Source organism: Mirounga leonina, unplaced genomic scaffold (genome assembly GCF_011800145.1).
Source record: "Mirounga leonina isolate KUSES-001 unplaced genomic scaffold, KU_Mleo_1.0 Mir_168, whole genome shotgun sequence".
NCBI lineage: Eukaryota > Metazoa > Chordata > Mammalia > Carnivora > Phocidae > Mirounga > Mirounga leonina.
Genome location: NW_023270426.1, coordinates 65,627,996 through 65,641,562, shown reverse-complemented (window position 1 = coordinate 65,641,562; position 13,567 = coordinate 65,627,996). Strand labels below are relative to the sequence as shown.

The window sequence follows — 13,567 nt, the reverse complement described above, 5'->3', positions numbered from 1 at the left end:
ATTTATAGGTCTGACCAAGTGTTGCAGACATTTTATTTGGCCAAATAAGTATATCTTATAAATCAATGCCAACCACCATTTATTATTACCATAATTTCTAAATAACAGGACTATGGAAATTCATAACAATAAGGGCATAATCTCAAAATAAAGGATAATTCTTAAACACATTCAGTTTTATGCAAAATATACATTATCCTTTTCTCACTGTATTATGAACTAGTGAAAATGTATTGTGGTAAAATGACATTTAGGAAATACTGAACTAGAAATTATCAATAAAATCAAACACTCCAGGAATGCAGTTCTACATTATAGTCACAGAAAGAAGGAAGATGTAGCTTGTTTCTGTACTAAGGATTATGCAAAATCCAAAGTGTATGCCAGAAATAAATGTTATATGTATCACTAATAATTAAGCAAACTGATAAATTTAATATGTTAGAAAGCAATATAAAATAATTTTCAACTGATATCTTAATATTTGATCTTCAAAAAATTCTTCTGAAATGAAACTTGTCAATATTCTGGTATTCTGTTGTTCTTTAAAAATACCAGCAAAATCTCTAGAAAATGAGGCTCTGGGTGTGGGGCCACGGTGCCGGGAATGTCCAGGGCCCAACTAGATGAGATGCACACTCTGCTGCACCAGGCTCACCTGGTGTCTGCCCTGCCTGAGGTTTGCTGCGTTCCAAAATGGCTGGGCAGTTGGACCAGACCGTCAAGTACTACACCCTGGAAAAGATCCAGAAGCACAACCACAGCAAAAGCACTTGGCTGATCCTGTACCACAAGGTGTACGATGTGACCACGATTTCGGAGGAGCATCCTCGTAGGGAAGAAGTCTTAAAGGAACAAACTGGATGCTACTGAAAACTTTGAGGATGCTGGGCACTTTACAGATGCTTGAGAAATGTAAAAAACATACGTCACTCATCCAGATGACAGATCAAAGATAACCAAGACTCGGAAACTCTCATTACTACTTATTTCTAATTCCAGGTGATGGACCACCTGGGTGATCCCAGCCATCTCAGCACTGGTGGTAGCCTGAATGTATCACCTCTACACGGTCCAAGACTAAACACATTCTCAGAAGCCGATGAAAGAAAAGACTGCTTTGGGACCAGGGAGAAGGAAGCCAATGTTAACTGCTTCAACTGACGGAAACCGTCCCCTGAAAAATAATTTTATTTTTTTTTTAATTGCATAATATTTTTTACTATTTAATTCTTTAAAAATTACTTTTGTTGTTCAAGTGAATTGCTGGGAAAATGCAGTTGTATCACTTAGAAAAAAGTCCATCAGATGGTACTTAGATGGCAATAGAATTTATAGTCTTTACCCATAGTTATTGACTCACTGGCATAGCCAAAGGCAAGGTTTACCAGGTATCAGGCCTTTTACGAAATGTGTTGATTAATTCCTGTTTAGTTTCCATGATTGTGTATAGTTAAAAAAATAACCCAGGTATATAACCTTATATTTTTAGGACACAAACAGGTATATGACTACACACATAATAGGTCAAACTTTCATGTTTATATTTATGTACCTTTGCTAGATGAATGCCACACAAAGTAAATTAAGTTTATAAAATCATAAAGGGTAGAAACCAACTTAAAGATATTGCCATAAACAATTATTTCTTATATATAATGGAGAGAGTTAGAAGATTGATTTTACTAATTTTTTGGACTTCAATTTTTATTTAAATTCTAGTTAGTCAATATGTAGTGTAATACTGGTTTCAGGAGTAAAATTTAGTGATTCATTACTTTCATATAGCACACAGTGCTCAACACAAATGCCCTCCTTAATACCCATCACCCATTTAGCCCATCCCCCAGCCCACCTCCCCTCTAGCAACCCTCAGTTTGTTCTTTATAGTTAAAAGTCTCTTATGGTTTGCTTCCCTCTCTATTTTTTTCCTTTCCCCTATGTTCATCTGTTTTGTTTCTTAAATTCCACATATGAGTGAAATATGGTATTTGTCATCCTCTGACTTATGAAAATAATTTTAATATACCTATTTCCCTTTTTTCCTATACTAAAACCAAACCAAAAAGAACTCTTCTGTTCTTTCTACTCCTGAACTCTTAGAATGTGCCTTTTTGTTCATCAACTTTTTCTTGATGTTCTATCACCACATAATTTACTTATTGTAGGCATGATCTTTTAAAAATACATCTAGCTTTTAAAATGTATTTTTAAAAATCTCTGGAAAACGGAAAGATCATAAGGCTATTCATCTTTTAAAATCTGAGTAGTCAATGATAGCTTGACAATATTAAAATCTGCTAACTGGCTTATTCTTAGACCAAATTGACCAATTATTTTGTGCTTTAATCTATTGAAGATGATAAATCTCACTGAGAAATTAATCTACTTAACTTCCATTTTGTCCTAAATAAAGATGAGCTAGATATTCCCCCATTCAAATCAAAAAGGAAAAAAGTCATTTAAATGGTACTCATAGGTTTTCTGTTTAAAAAAAAAAGTAAAAAAATTGTTAAAGTAAGTTACAAAAAATTAAAAACAACTTTTAAAGTGTAAATATATTGCTGAAATCTTATTTCTTCCCAGCATAATTATTAAATAAACATTAGGGACAAACTTTATGACAATTTTTTAAAATAGATGGCATATAGATAAACAGATGATGACAGAGAGAGAGAAAGAAAGAAAGAAATAGATACAACACCTAAGGTATATGCATGAATAACTGAATTTTGTGCTGATATAAATATTGAATTTTGTCAATTTAAAAAAAATAGGTTAATGCTTAAACTCACATTCAAAACTTATTTGAAAAAACTGTTAAAGATTTGAGACATCGACAAACTTTCCATTTCAATTTTAAATGTTCAAAAATTCCATGTAAAAGTGAAGCTGTCAGAAAAATTATGCAATTCAGTGAGATTGTCAACACAGAACAGAATTTTTCTTTTACTTTGTATTTCAGAAGTCTTCTTAGGAAGTTAAATTTTATAGGTGACCTACATTCTGCAGTCACCCCAGTCTGACTTGTCACAATATGGAATAAAAGTGTTATCCTCAAATTTGAGCACTTTATATTCAACATTTATAAGATGAAAGAAATAGACTGCCTAGTATATCTGGCTCAAAAGGAGTGTCAACTCAAAGGAAGCCTTTTATAAAAATCATAATATTACATCACTTTGAGTTCCATTTTAACAGGAACTAGTTACTGGGGCACAGGAATTCTGAATATACTCTGATGCATATCACAATATGTCTCACCTGCAATTGCTTCCCATTTAGCCTTTATTCATAAATATTTGCCTTCTGTCTACATTCAACATACATCCACAGTAACCAGAACGAGATTTGTGAAATGCAAACCAGATGTGTTTCCTCAGCTTAGAAGTTTTCAGTGATTTCCCATTACCCTTAGTTAAGATAAATCTAAAATTATCCACATGGCCTGTAAGACCATGTGATCTTGCCCCATCTCTTTCTCAAGCTTCATCCCAAGCTGCACTCCTTCTCATTTCCACACTCCATCCATATTGGCCTTCCTTAACTCCTCATCCATGCTCCTTCTCACTCCAGTGTCTTGTACATCTGTTCCTCCTGCCATTAGTGCTCTCCTATCTCCTCCTCTTTCATTTAGCTAACTCCTAGCCATGCTCATCTCAAGCTGCATTACCTCAGGATGATTTTCCCAATCTATGTAAGTCCCCTGTTGTAAACTCCCAGATTTTTCTGCAATTCTCCATCATGGTACCTACCATCCTTGCAATTTCTTTTCTGATTTCCACCTGCTCAACAAAACTATGAATGCAAAAGGGCAAAGATTATGTCTATCTTGTTCACTGTTGCTTATCCTAGTACCTTCCATGGAGTAGCCAAATGTTTGATGAATATCTGAAGAACCAATTAAAAAAATGGAAGGAATTGGTATTTCAAAGCATAGCTAAGAATTTATATAGTAAATGAAAGGATAGGAGAAAGTAGTAGTTAGTTTTAATGGATTTTACTTTAAATGTAAACAAAAGGAAGGAATAACAAAGATAAAAGCAGAAATAAGTAAAATATAAAAAGAGAAAATCAAGAACACCAAAGTTTTTTCTTTAATAAATTGATAATGTCCTAACAAGATGAATTAAGTATATTACCAACATGAAAAAATGAAACAAAAGACATCATTACAGATAATACAGACTTTGAAAGGATAATAAGAAGATGCTATGAAAAATTTTATGACAATGAATTTGACAAAAATGAAATGGGCACATCTGGAGAATGGATAAATAAATTTTGCTATGTTGACATTATGGATATATTACATGATATGTAGCAATATAAAGAGGCATATACTATTGATACTTACAACATTATATTGAATGACAGAAGACTGTCACAAAAGCAAATGCATTGTATATTTCCATTTATATGAAGTCTGTAAATAGGCAAAAATAGTTAATGGAGATAAATAAAAGAATTATGGTTGTAATTAGGGGCTGGTATTGACTGGAAAAGGAAATGGGGAAACTTTCTAGGACAGTCTTTCTCAACTGAGCACTGTGAAAGAATTAAGTCTTACAGAAATGATCTGAGTGACTATCGTTCTAATTCTCCTAGTATTAGGAGATGCACAATAACAACCTAGATGCACAAGTGGTAAGTTAATTCATTAGAAATAGTATATGCCATCAGCTTTAGGGTTTAATTCTCTCCTACAGTCCGGGTTGAGAACTATCTAGGGCCCTACTGTCCCATACTGTAACCACTAGTCCTATGGTCATACGAATTAAATTTAAAATACTTAAAATTAAATTAAATTAAAAATTCAGTTCCTGAGTCAGACTAGCCACATCTCAAATGCTCAAAAATCACATGTGAGTAGTGGCTACTACACTGGCAACACAGATATAGGACATTATCACCATCCACAGAAAGTTCTATTGGACAGCACTGATCTATGGTCAGGTGATGGTTATTTGGGTTCCTACAATTGTCAAAGTTTATTGAACTATAAAGTTAATATCCATGCATTTAACTATATGCTGACTTTAACTCCAATTAATAAAATTTTAAAACTAGTAAATAGAGTTTTAAATCATATAAGAATAAGGTTTAAAGTTCAATGATAGTAATGTGTTATGTTATGTCTCATGAAACATGGAAAACAAAAATCCATTTTCTTATTTTCTTTTATCAGTTTTCATAATATAACAAATCAAATGAACTACAGCATTTCATATGATTACCAATCTTGAGTAATCACTTTCCATGAAAAGGGCAATTTGGAAATGTATATCTGAGCTTGAGTTCATTGTGTAATATAATTAATAACCCCAGGGCTGGTCAGATTTGTACTACATTCATTTCACCCAATTTGTCTGCAAAGGATTACAGGACCAGGGTATATTGCTGCAATATGTGGACTAAATACTTAATATTCAAGATAGGATTTAACACAGCACAGTTGCTGAAAAGCATCACTACCACTACTTATAATAAAACACCTTCTGTTAAGTTAAATATATCAGCATTTTTCATAAAGTCAAGCAACCAGACTTCATATTATAAAACCACAAGACACTATTAATTGGACTCTAAAATGAACTTGCTAAACAAGTATTTCAATGGATTAAAATTAAAGAGGATATATAGATTTCAAGGGCATTGGTTTAGACCAAAATGTCTTAGAAGCAAAAATCAAAGTCACCAAAGGTTGTTCTCAGTCAGTAAGTATCTAACTTAAAGTAGAATGTGATATTTATTCCAAATAAACAAAAAAAAAAAAAAAAGAAAGAAAGAAAGAAAATGAAAAAAAAAGTGGCTCTGTCTCCTGGACTATCCTATAGTAAATTTCCTATCAAGACCACATTCACCTTAAAAGAAATCCCAGTCAAACAAACTGTAATAGCTGAATTATTGTCCATGGTCTAAGCATATACAGACATACAGTTTAGTGCCCATATGTCTAAGTCTGCCTTAAGACTCAGGAGGTCCCCTTAATATTGTAAAGATTAGTTCTAATTTGCATAGCTCAGACACAGTGAGCTCAAGTTGGCTCATACTGCCTCACAAGAGCCTACTACCACATCTCTCCCCTATCTCATCTATCAAGAAATTCAGTAGATGCTACTTTCAAGATATATCCAGAATTCAACTACTTGGCACACTGTCACTGTTACTGCCCTGGACCAAGCCACTAACAGCTCTCCCTGGCTCTTCCCTGTTCGTAATTCCTGACTAGAACGGCATTCTAGCCCCCTGCTGTCTATTCTCAGAACAGCAGCTCCAGGGACACATACTCAGGTCACCCCTTTGCTCAAAACCTTGTCATGGTCCCTGATCTCATGCCCAGGAAAAGACAAAGTCCCTGTAGTGGCACATTCATCTGTTTCCACTCTGAACACGATTTTAATAACTTCTCCTCTCACTCGCTCTACTCCAGCCACATTGGCTTCTTGGATATGCCAGAACTCCCATTTCAGTGCCTTTGCATGAACTGTCTTAGTGGTTAGAATGTTCTGCCCCTAATCTGTACAGCTACCTCTTTCACTTCCTTCAAGCCTTTGCTCAAATGTAATAAGCCCAGTTCTGATCACACTATTCCAAATTGCAGTGCCCTCTTTATCCATCATCCCTCCCCCCATCTCAGCATTTCCATTCCCCTTTAACCTGCTTTACTTTCCCTTTCTTCACAAAGCACTTAACAACTTCCAACATATTTTATTTCTTGCCTATTTTGTGTAAATAAAGGTATATGATGCCTAAACACTTTATGAAGGAAAGGGCTTTTGTCTACTTTGTTCACTCATGTATCCCAAGCCTCTGGAATAATGCTTGACACATCAAAGATGCTCAAGAAATGCTTGTTAATGGATAAACTAATGGCTAATCCAAACTCTAGAGAATGTCGAATGGCTTCATCATTTCTCCCTTGATTTTAAAATATTTGACAACATGATAACTGGCTCTGAAATCTACCCAGTGGGTTGTGGGTCTGAGAACGTTTGAAATTGTTTAATCATATCTGCAATTCCGTTCTGTAAACTAAAGTCTGTCAGAAATCTAATGCCAGAATCGTTATGGGAATTTTCTTTCTCACTGCATCACTTCCAAGAGCAGTTTGAATCATTTCCTGAGACCCTAAAGGCTGTAAATATACAATCTACTTTTTAACTGGTAAAGAGACTCTAGGTTTGTGAAAAGGTTTTAAGCAGATTTTAGGGACACAAGGGCTAAACCTTTAGGGCTAAAGCTAACCTTTGGTTTACAGAAGCAAAGAAACAAATAATTGAAGCACCCAGTGAGATTTTATGCTGCAACATTATTTTATACCTACACATAAACTACTTTCCATTTTCTCTACTGGATACTAACAAAGTGTAAATAACAATTCAAAATTTAGAAGTGTAAAATTTTTATACCAAAGAACCGGTAGAATTAGTGTACTTTGTATTGATTAATGGTGTAGGTGGGGATGAGAAAAATTATATCATTATATTTGAATATTACAATTCCAAAATTTTATGAAATGGTTAAAAATTATATGGAAATGATTGTATGCAGTTCAAAGCAAATTTCTAAAACGGCCTCCAGACATAATTTCCCCACAGACATGAAGAGATATAAAGTAAGAAATAGCCCGCCTCTGTTTAAAAAAAGGTGTTGCGATACCAAGTATACTTAACATATGCTCAAAAAGCTTACAATTCATTGCTATCAATGACAACCACTACTCACAGCTTTAGCACAAGTTAAAGGAATAGAAAAGAGTTTTTACACTACCATGAGTGCCTAAATGGGAAGAGGTAAAAGAAGAACAAATACAAGGGGATACTAACTTCTCCATACCTCTGGAGGGTAAGGAGGTTGTTTGTTTGTTTGTTGCCATCATTTAGAAAGAAAAGTGATGATGCTTGAACCACATTTTTATCTGCCAACTTTTGGCAGAAATATCTAAAGTAAGTGGTGCAAAAAAGAGTTTTGGCTCCTGCTATCATGGCTGATAACCACAGCTATCAGCATTGTACAATGACACAAGAAATAGAATAACTGTAGAAAAACGTTCATCATCTCTACCCAGTCCATCCATATGTAACTCAACAGGCACTATTCTCATAGACAAGATAAGCAGCCTTGGAATACAGTTGACCACAAGATATAATGGGACCACAGACTTTAAAGTGAATCTTTACTGGTTTGAAAGTTCAAGCTGGAATCAAGTCAGCTAAAGAGGAAGTATCATATACCAATAATGCATATAAATAGCATTGTTCTATTGTTAATTAAGTCCTTAGGTATTTATTAAATTTTCTTCTTGCTCTATATCTTAAGTAGGAAAAACTTAGACTTCTCTTGCCTCTAGAATTCTTGTTTTACTGAATATTTATTTAGATACAACATACGGAAATTTTCCAGTTTTGCTATATCTTTCGATTGAGTAACAGATATTCAGCGACTGCCTATACTTTGCTAGACACATGTTGAGAATACAACAATAAATAAGACAGGTAATGCCTGAGATAATGTAACAGAGCATAAACACATGGCCCTCAATCTAGGACAAGACAGGTCAATGTATACGTTCATGGCTTTCTAGACCAAAAAAAGAAAAAAAAGAAAAACAAACAAACAAAAAACCATGAGTATATTTAAAGCCAGCTACTACTATGAAAGCAGAGCTCTGGAAAGTAAACTCCCTAAGGTCCTGCCATAAAAGATAGCAAAAGGTGAGGAAAAGGCAGGCAAAAATACCCACTGCATGTTACACTCAGTGCCTCAGGATGATATTTTCCACAATAAATTTCAATTAAATCTCATTTTCTGTGCTTTATACTCTTCCATCAAAACATCAAATAATCTAACTTAGGAATTCATTGTTCAAACATACTTGTACATGTGTGCAAATGTGTAAATACAAAGATGTTTATTAAAATATTATTTGTAATTTTTAAAATAACAGAAATAACCTAAATACCTAAAAATGTGGGACTTAGTAAATAATTATTTGTATAATGGGGATATTAGATAGCTATTGAAAAGAATGTGTCTAATTCACATATACAGGCATAGAACAATGCCTTGTAGTTTTGGAGTATTTTGTCTTTTTGTTTTTTAATATTTTATTTATTTATTTGAGAGAGAGAGGGAGTGCATGCACAGGGGGAGAGGGAGAAGCAGACTCCCTGCTTAGCAGAGAGTCATATGCATGTGGATCCCAGGACCCTGAGATCATGACCTTAGCAGAAGGCAGACATTCAACTGAAGCCACCCACGCACCCCAGTGCCTTGAACTTTTGTTAAGTGAAAAAACACAAGAAACAAATGATATTCATAGTTACATTGCATTTATGTTTTTTAAGTATATGCATATAAACATTTATATATAAATAAATAAAGTCTAGAAGGATAGTATCCAAGCTGTGAACAGTGCAACAATTTCAAATTTGTACACTTCATGTACTATTTAAAACATTTAAGTGGGGGCACCTGGGTGGCTCAGTCGTTAAGCATCTGCCTTCAGCTCAGGTCATGATCCCAGGGTCCTGGGATCGAGCCCCACATCGGGCTCCCTGCTCCACAGGAAGCCTGCTTATCCCTCTCCCACTGCCCCTGCTTGTGTTCCCTCTCTCGCTGTGTCTCTTTCTGTCAAATAAATAAATAAAATCTTTATAAATAAATAAATAAAACATTTAAATGAACATATATTGCTTTTCTAATAAAAGATAATTTTTCATTAGGTAGGTCTCTCTATGCTTTGCCAACCACCTAATTATGAAATATGGCTTGTGATCCTAGTAAAATGAACTTAGAAAAACACAAATTATAGAATAAAACCAAACAGGAAAGACAGAAAGAATATCTTCCTTGACACAAATCTGCACTCATAGGCCTGTGCCCTACATGTCACACAGATACATATTTGTAAAGCACACAGACACACGAGCATGGCATTGCCAGTCTGCATGCACAGGTTGGCCTACCATCCCAATAAACAGAGAAACTGATTCCCAACTTAAAAGAACTAATTAGGAAGTGCCTTAGCAGGAAATTTTTGTCATCTCCCACTATGAGACTGACAGAATCATGACGGTACCACAAAATCTAGGCATTCACTGTAGCCTGAAGTCTAGTCAAGAACTTGACATTTTTTACCTCTTGTAACTCCCTTGCCAATGACTCTGAGGGCCAAGGGGGGTGGGGTGGGGAGGGGAATCTTTCAGTTCTGTGGAAATTATTAAAATTGTCCTCATAAAGAAACTGGTTGGGATCACCAGTTCAAAAACTAAATCTGTATGTGACCTCACCAACCAGGAATCAGTCTCTCATTTTGCTTCATTGGGTCAAATACCTAACCTGTACCATGATAATAGCACAGAGACGAGAGAATGACTGAGTAGGCCAATTCACAGGATTATAACTTGGAGTCGACCTTTGGCCAGTCTGAAGAATATATGTATGTGGGTCACCTTTGTAGGTGACAAATGGTTGAGAGTTTTATTTTTGCTTTCAGCAAAACTATTAAAAAAAAAAAAAAGTCAACCTATATTATCTGGTAAGGGGAAAATAAGTCAAATACCAAGACCAGGACTTAATGCCTAAGCAGTCAGTCTGGTGCCAGTAAGGGAGGTCTATGCTTCTCAATATGAGATCTCAAATAGATATGGATTCAGCTTTCAATTCTGCATGAAAAACATCAAAATTGTTTTCGTAAATCCGTAACATTCTCATCTATTTGGCTGTTGTTTATTTAACAAATATTTATTGAGCAACTATTCTGTGCCAAGAATATTCTAGACAGACAAGAAACCTCTCTGTCACTTCAGTGGGAGTGTTAAGCAAGCAATATATAAACAAACAGCTATGAAGAGGATCCTGTCACCTCCCTACAAACACATAGATTCTGTTCTTCTTAAGATTGGAGTACCCCACAATATAGTACTCAGATCTACTTTCTTTTTTATCCACACTCACTTCCAGGGTTTATTTCTCCAGTCTTGTGACTCCAACATTTATACCTCAGGCCTAGAGTTCTTTTTGAACTTGAGATCAATATATCTAACTATTAACAATTTTACTTGATATGTAGTAGACATCCCTGACTTGACAAATACAAAACCAAGTATCTAATCTTCCCTCTCAAACCTGAAACTCCATGTGCCCATCCAAAAACCTGGGCATCTTTGATATTCCCCCCACTCTGTCATTTAGCTACCCAGCCAACATCCCGCATCCAATTTGTTAGAATATCCTGTTTTCTCTACCTATAAGACAAACCCAGAATTAAACTACTTCTTACCCCTCCACCACTACCTCCTTATTTCAAGCTATCTTCTTTCGACCTATTCCCCTTTCACTGGTCTCTTTGCTTCTACCGTTCCTCCCCTCTGCCTTATGGCAAAGAGACAAGTTAACACTTAAGTCAGATAATACCACTCCTTTGCTCAAAACCCTCCTCCTCTCCCCTATTAGGCAAATCAGTGTTCCTCAAATATGGCAGTTCTGTCTTGCCCTTAGATTGTTGGCACTCTATTCCCTCTACCTGGAATGTTCCTTCCCCAAATAACAGCATGACTAATTCTCATCTCTTTCAAATATTTGCTCAAATGACAGCTTCTTCATGAGGTCTATCCTGAATAGCCTTTTAAAAATTGCCATATACGCCCTATTCCCTCACTCTACCCTTTTTTTATCCTTTTTTTCTATAGCAGTTATCACCTTTTAACTTGCTAGATACAGCTATGTTAATTGCCTGTCTTGCACTACTAGAAAATAAGCTCCATGCAGGCAGATATTTTTATATCTTTTGTTTACCCAAGTAACTACAGTAGCACCTGACACATAATAAACACGAAAATTTGTTGAATGAATGCATTAGGTAATAAATTATCCTCTCATCTCCTATAAAACCAATTTCTTTACTGGATTATTTTATCTCCATCGCTTCTCAGGCTTTTGGCTAAGATCAAGTGTGGATTATTTTATCGACAAACTAAAATGGCAAGGGGTTTGAATTTTTGTTCTAAATGTGATGGAAAATCACTGAAGTATTTTAAATATGGGCATACCATGAGCTTATCTAAGTTATAAATAGATCACTCCTTCTTTATAGACAGGAGATTATAAAATGCCTAGAATAGGAACAGGAAGATGAAGTTCAGTAGCCATTATTAAATAAGCAGCAGAATTACATACATAAAATCCAAAAATCATTTAGAAAATATACTGACAAAAGATATGGCATAACAAATGTGACTAGTTGCTTTATTGGTATTTAATATCATACCATGTCTTGAACCATGCTTAGCAATAATGATACCAAAACATGAACACTTTCATTTGGCCATTGCTCACTGTAAATGAACATATAACCTCAGGTACACCACTCTGTATATTTCTCACCAGAAAGCAAATGAATTCCAGACAGATACAACTAAAAACAGGGCACATATTGTTCTCATAGTTACTGGTAACAAAATGTTTTCTCATATTTGTGGTTGGCATGTTCCATGCTTATATGCCATATTCCATTTTAGCAGGGGAAAAAAATCCCCATTTAATGAAATGATCATCTAAAATTTCCAAGTTTTTTTTAAAGATTTTATTTATTGATTTGAAAGAGAGAGAGAGAGAGCACAAGCTGGGAGTCAGGGGAGAGGAGGAGAGGGAGAGAGAGAAAGAAGCAGACTCCCCACAGAGCAGGGAGCCAGATGTGGGGCTCAATCCCAAGACCCTGAGATCAGGACCTGAGCCAAAGGCAGATGCTTAACCGACTGAGCCACTTAGGTGCCCCTAAAATTTCCAAGTTTTCAAAATATTGAAAATATGGGAAATGGACAAAGCACATTACATTTTATTTCATAATAACAATTCATGAATCTACTCCCTCAAAAGGAATGAGTAAATACTTTATACACTTACCTTAGGGCTGCTTTACAAGTTAGTCTTTTTTTTTCTTTTTAAAGATTTTATTCATTTATTTGACAGAGAGAGACACAGCGAGAGAGGGAACACGAGCAGAGGGAGCAGGAGAGGGAGAAGCAGGCTTCCCGCGGAGCAGGGAGCCCGATGTAGGGCTCCATCCCAGGACCATGACCTGAGCCGAAGGCAGACGCTTAACGTTTTTACAAGTCAGTCTTAATACTTACTTAATTTAAAAATAAAATTCCAGGGGCGCCTGGGTGGCTCAGTCATTAAGCGTCTGCCTTCGGCTCAGGTCATGATCCCAGGGTCCTGGGATCGAACCCCAGCATCGGGCTCCCTGCTCGGCGGGAAGCCGGCTTCTCCCTCTCCCACTCCCCCTGCTTGTGTTCCTGCTCTATCTCTCTCTCTGTGTCAAATAAATAAAAGCTCTTCAAAATAAATAAATAAAATAAAGTAAAATTCCAGGGCGCCTGGGTGGCTCAGTCGGTTAAGTGTCAGCCTTTGCTCAGGTCATGATCCCAGGGTTGTTGTGGGTTTCCTGCTCAGCGGGAAGACTGCTTCTCCCTCTGCCCCCCCCCCCATGCTCTCTCTCTCTCTCTCTCCCTCTCTCCCTCTCTCTCACTCGCTTTCTCAAAATACATAAATAAAATCTTAA

General features: G+C 35.8%; 1 pseudogene; it reads left to right on the top strand.

Annotated features, from left to right (window-relative positions):
• The first annotated feature begins 696 nt into the window (after positions 1–696).
• On the top strand, positions 697–1,084 carry LOC118016505 (annotated as a pseudogene).
• Positions 1,085–13,567: the final 12,483 nt, after the last annotated feature.